Source organism: Phycodurus eques, chromosome 8, assembly GCF_024500275.1.
Source record: "Phycodurus eques isolate BA_2022a chromosome 8, UOR_Pequ_1.1, whole genome shotgun sequence".
NCBI lineage: Eukaryota > Metazoa > Chordata > Actinopteri > Syngnathiformes > Syngnathidae > Phycodurus > Phycodurus eques.
The window spans coordinates 9,266,005-9,272,014 of record NC_084532.1 but is presented as its reverse complement, the minus strand read 5'-3'; positions in this window follow the sequence as shown (position 1 = coordinate 9,272,014).

Here is a 6,010-nt window from a genome sequence, read left to right as displayed (position 1 = left end):
CTGTCTCTCTGCAGAGGTGGTTCAGTTGAGCCAACACACTTGCACGCTAGAACACATGCTACGCTGCTCGAGGAGGAAATGGTCAAGGTGACAAGGTTCCAGTGTTCCTCCTCCGCCTTTTTGCACCTCCCTTTCTTCATGTGTTCAATACGTTTTCCCTGTCATTTCACATTATTACACACAACTTAATTTCTGATCTCCCTGAACTGGTTGCCAGCCAATTGCAGGGCACACAATCATTTGCACTCACATTTACACCTAAGGACAATTTAGTCTTGAATTAACCTACCATGCATGTTTTTGGAATGTGGGAGGAAATCTGAGTACCTGGAGAAAACCCATGCAGGCACGGCATGTGCAAACTCCATAGAAGGAGGCTGGATTTGAACCCGGGACATCAAAACTATGAGGAACATGTGCTAACCAGTCACCCACCCTGCCGGCTATTTTTTATCCATCCATCCATCCATTTTCTGAGCCGCTTATCCTCACATGGGTCGCGGGCGTGCTGGAGCCTATCCCAGTTATCATTGGGCAGGAGGCGGGGTACACCCTGAACTGGTTGCCAGCCAATCGCAGGGCACATTTAAACAAACAACCATTCGCACTCATATTCACACCTACAGGCAATTTAGAGTTGTCAATTAACCTACCATGCATGTTTTTGGGATGTGGGAGGAAACCGGAGTGCCCGGAGAAAACCCACACAGGCACAGGGAGAACATGCACACTGGCTTTTTTTCAAGTGTAACTAAAATTTATAATCATCGAAATTTCCACAAACAACTAATTTAATTACACATTTTGTTTCGGTAATATAATGCATTACATTTACATAAATTTTGTAATTAAATTATGTAATCTCGTGACATGTAATTAGTTACTCCCCAACACTGATTATTACCTATAGTTGTATTAGCTGGGACTGATGTGATTGAATCGGAAGATATTGTGGCCTGCCATTTGTTCCTGCAGAAAAACAATGGTTGACACCCCGGTTCATCTCAAAGATGCAAAATCAATAATAGCTACTTAGCACATTCAAATGTGCACTCCAAGCTATATGCCGACTTCGTTTGTCACAGCCTGCAACCTTGCCTTGACTTTAGGCGCTTCCACGGCAATGTGTGAAAAACTCTTTTTCATCAGCGGAGTATGCTGCCCAGACGGAAGATCCGTGTGAGTTAGCTTGCTTTTGAAAAGGAGCTCACTCAAAAATTTCAAACTGTTCGGAAGGATGCGTTGATGAAGAGGTTGAGCGCGGAGAGACGCCACCTCACACTATCTTAAAGCACTACTCAAAGTCGGTTCCAAGTGTGTGCGCCCTCATCTGTGTGCATGTATGTTGGCAATGCATGTCCCTCTGTTGATCCCTTAAACTGCAATCGCCGTAGTGGTTTTTCAGTTTGAGAGATGCTTCTGGTGTTCAATCTCAGAAGATGAACACTCAAGTGTTTTGTAGATATTGATACCGTTGCCCTAAATTATGCGGACTGGTGTTGTAGTCGGCCATACTTACTCTTGGTTAGGTTTAATATGATGATGACGTGTGTCAGTGCTTTGTGAATAATGTAAGATTTTTGGATTATCAAAAATATATAGGCTTGTGACTGTAGGATAAAAATAATGTGATACATTTTATGTGCCCCCCTTAGGACGGAGGTCTGGCAACGGATCTGACATGGGAGGTAGCCCAAAAAGGAGTACGCAGAGAAAACCCTTCCACCCATATTCCAATAATATACATGTTAGGTTAATTTAAGACTCTAAATTGCCCATAGGCGTGAATGTGAGTCTGAATGGTTGTTTTTCTATATGTGCCTTGCAAATGGCTGGCATCAAGTCCAGGGTGTACCCCACCCCTTGTCCAAAGTCAGCGGGGATATCCTCCAGCTCACCCATGTACCTTACTTATAGTTGTTAGTACTTTGGTCAGGAGACTAGAGCCTGCACCTCGCTGTCCATCCAGGCGTGAGTATGCTGACAGCTGTAGACCTGTCAAATGTGATGGATGAAATAAAAAGCTGTGAGTAGTCGTCTAATCAGATATGTTCAGCGCTGCAGACCCCACCCTAAAAGTTCCTAAACCTTTCGAAAGTACCCAGAGCAGGGACTCTCAGGAGTTGGCAAATCTACCAGTAGTTGGTGGTCGGCCGTGCATTTGGTACTAAGTGGGGACTGACCCGATTTAATTCACCTCTTAATACAACCACTATCACTTATTATAGAAACCATCAATACTGTACAAAAAACGATAGCTCACGATCTCTAGGTTTTCTGGAAAGATCCACCTTAAAATTGGATTTTAAAGTACTGTGTGTCAGAGAACAAGTCAATTGCTTCGCCTGTCAGCCATCGTGGGGGTAACAAAATTATTAAGGTGTGCAGATTGCTGCAGACGTGTTTTGCAAGTCGAACCTGGCTGTAACAGTTTTGCTCTCACCAACCAATCAGAGGATGAACAAATGCTGACATTATTGTGGGCCAGTTTCGAAGGTCCTCTGAGGCGAATTTGAAATTGCATTAGTTAAAGAAACAGTCCCATTGCTGGCATAGTTTAAGTTCAGATCTCAGCACATAGAGACTGAAATCGGATCCATCCACGTGAACGTACTGGAACAGGTGCAGTCAAGAGAAATGCTCCAAAATGAAGAGAAGAGACTTTTAGAAAACTCTGACTAACCAAAATCACAAAGTTTTAAAAATCAGTTTCAGATTTGAGTTGAAAGCTGTGTTGTGTCAACAGCCCCATCAGTCACAGACATTGGACACATTAACATAATAGAAGAACAGGAGGCAACCTGAGCAGAGAGGCTGCTCAGCCAACCTGAAATGGACTGAAGTGAGACAGCTAACTATTATTCCCATGACTGTGTCATTCGCCGCCGTGTTATTTAAGGACCTCTTCCAAGATGCCGGCTGATTGGAGGAAAATAGAGCCTTTCAAAAGACATAAATTCAAGGTCTAAAAAGAGCAATAAATATAGAGTGCTGTGCAAAAGTCTTTGGCCATCACTAGCTTTGCTGTTTTATTGGCTTGAGTTATTTTGATATAAAGCAGAACTAATGCAGTTAACAATATTATGCAAAAACCAGGCTGAATGATGCCTCGCACCAAAAGTCAACTGGGACAAGCTCCAGCACACATGTGACCCTCATGAAGACAAGTGGTATCCTGTAGAAAATAGATGGATGAAAGTTTTTTTTTTTTTTTTTTTTTTTAAACCTGTCCTGTTCAGCGGCATATGCCTTTTGTGCTGAAACAGTTTTGCTGTAGAAAAATAGAAATACTCCCTCTGCTTATTCCTATATATATTTTTTTTAATTATTCTGATGTTTAGTGAAAATGCACCCGGACAGAGAAGGGCTTTAGCGGACAGACAGAGGGACAGAGTGGACAAGGGGAGTAGGGGTGAGAACCACAGTAGAACAATAGTGAGAGTGTCTAGATATTTGAGCACAAGTAACATTAAAACAGTCAAATTATTAGTGGTCCCAGCACAAGGAATTAAAGCCTATAGTGTGTCTATCGAACTTATTAGTGAATGAACACCATATCACATGCATGTTAGTCAACTGGTATACCAAAAGGAGGTGGGGGGGGCCAAGCCAGCGAGCCTGTTCAGCAGGGGACCCAATCAGGGGGATGCCATCGAGCTCCCCCCAGGAGACCATGGGGACCTCAGCCACCAACAGGGCCCAACGCAAGAGCCAGGCGCCACCCAAAAACCTCATAGCCTGCCAAAAGCGAGCCCATGTTAAGTGTATATGAATCTCTCCATGTGCAAAAGCAGAGTACATACTTTATAGTGCATGCATTCATTGTGAGTTTGTCATTCACTATAGAGCATCCTCGTGATAGCACAGAGGCAGACTTTGTGCACACTCTGCATGCACCAGTATGCCGTGCGGCACAAGAAAGCTCCACAGGATTAAGAGAAGCTGCTCTATTACTCTTTATTGTTTTTTTTATCCAGACTAGCGGTCATTACTGGCTGACAGCAGTCTGTCGACATGTAGGCGGGAATCTTCTTAGTTTGCAGATTACAATCCCCCCCACTAGCCCCCCCGGTATCTATATTCTCCTCCCCTTCATGTACCTGCACGTGTCACAGGATGTAAGCATATCAACAGGGCATTGGCAGAGGAATACATTGGAGTGCTGACTTGCAGAATGACACACGCTTTGAGTTGCTCGTTGCTGAGTGACAGCAAAACTGTCAGGGATGTGATGCCATCTTTTCATGGGGGAGGGTGGGACGCGGGCAGCCGCATGAATAGCGAGGAGGGTACCTAGGAGGCATCGCTGGGCTTGTCAGACACAAGAAATCTGATCCACACTGCCAAGAATTACTACTTGTGTGAAGAGGAAAGCTGAAAATACAATTTACAAATGCAAGTGGCTTTGCAGAAAGAAACCCCAAGTGGGATGTATAACGTGAGACTGTTTATGGCTCTTTATAGCTGGACAGCTTGTAGTTTCTGTCAAACTGCTGATGCCTGATCTTGTAGGTTGCAATTATTTGCCCTTTTCCACCTCCCGCATCCCTCCCCTAAAACCCCCTCTGGTAGCCAAAGCAGCATTTAATTGCGGAGGGCTGAGCCGGGGTAAGGAGTAATCAGATGAGGACGCAGGCAGGGGGAGTCACGTGGGCACACATTCTGACTAACCACGGATTAATAACTGGTATCTTGATTGGAGTTCAGCTGCTCTCCCTCCTGGAGCGGGAGGGAGGAAGGGGTGGCGGAGTGACGAAAAGGCAAGGAAAAGCGAGAAGAGTGGGACCGTTACAATGACAGAAGACGATAAAGGACTGGCAGTGGCGAGAGAAAAACAGGGAGAGATGAGGGCAGCGAGTTAGAGTCGTGAGAGGGAGTGGGAGGAAGAAAGAGTGGGAATTTGAGGCAGTGCAGAGCAAAGGGGGGGGAGTGGGGTGGCAGGGAAAAGAGAGAGAGCGCGAGAGAGCTGTAGAGACGAGAAGCCTCTGCTGCTGTGAGCCAGTGAGACGCTGGAGGGGTGGAAGAAGAGACGCAGGTCCAAAAGAGGGGCTGAGGGGCTCCAGAGGCAGCAGTCGGGGGGAGAAGGCAGAAAAAGGAGGCAGGGTGATAACAGGAAACAAGCCTCGGGTGGTTTAGGAATGAGCTGCAAGTGAGAGCAAATTGGAGAAAAGTTGTACAGAAAAAGGCAGGAGCGGGAAGCGAAGACAGATTGCGGAGTAACAGCCTAAGTTGATAGTAAAAGTGGGAGGAGATTTATGGCAAAAGAGAAGGAAGCTCTCACCATCTCAGGAGTCCTTCCCCCCCGTGCTTCTCGTGGACATCATCCGTCAGCATGTTCTCTGACAGCAGGGCTCCGGCGGCCATGGAGCACAGAACCTTCAAGCCTCACGCCCCTCACTTCATCCCGTGGCTGCGCAACAGTCTCAAGCCCCAGCAAAGTGGTGACCTGGGGCTCAACGGGCCGTACAAATCTAATCCCGAGCTCCATCACAACCTGGCCCCTCTGGAGAGAACCAAAGGGATCGGGATCTTCTCCATCCCGGGGAAGAACAAGGCAAAGAAGAGTGAGCTGCGTTGCAATGGCGTGGGAATGGCTAGGATGCTGCCGGTGGTGCTGAGGGGCCATCACATCTTGGGGAAACAGAAGGAAGGCAGCCCCACAAAGCTCAAGCACTCCTCGGAAGTGGAACTAGATCCCATTAGCCACGCGAGCCTCAGTGACTCTCCGACATCTGGCTCCCCGGTCGCAAATTACGGTCCCCTTGTGCAAGGTCCCCCGGTTCCTGCACCTGCTCTTCTAATCGAGGGTCCAGACTCTAAGGTTGCCGTCTGCATGGACGAGAGGAGGGAGGACATTTGGGACTACACCAGCCATGCTATTCAACAGAGAGACCTGCAATCATCTGTCTGGCTCAGTTCAAATCCTCAGGGAGCCTCAAAAGTTGGACAGCGTGGCTTCAGATCCAGTTTCAGTCACATCAGCAGGAACTGCCACAGCCATAGAGATCTG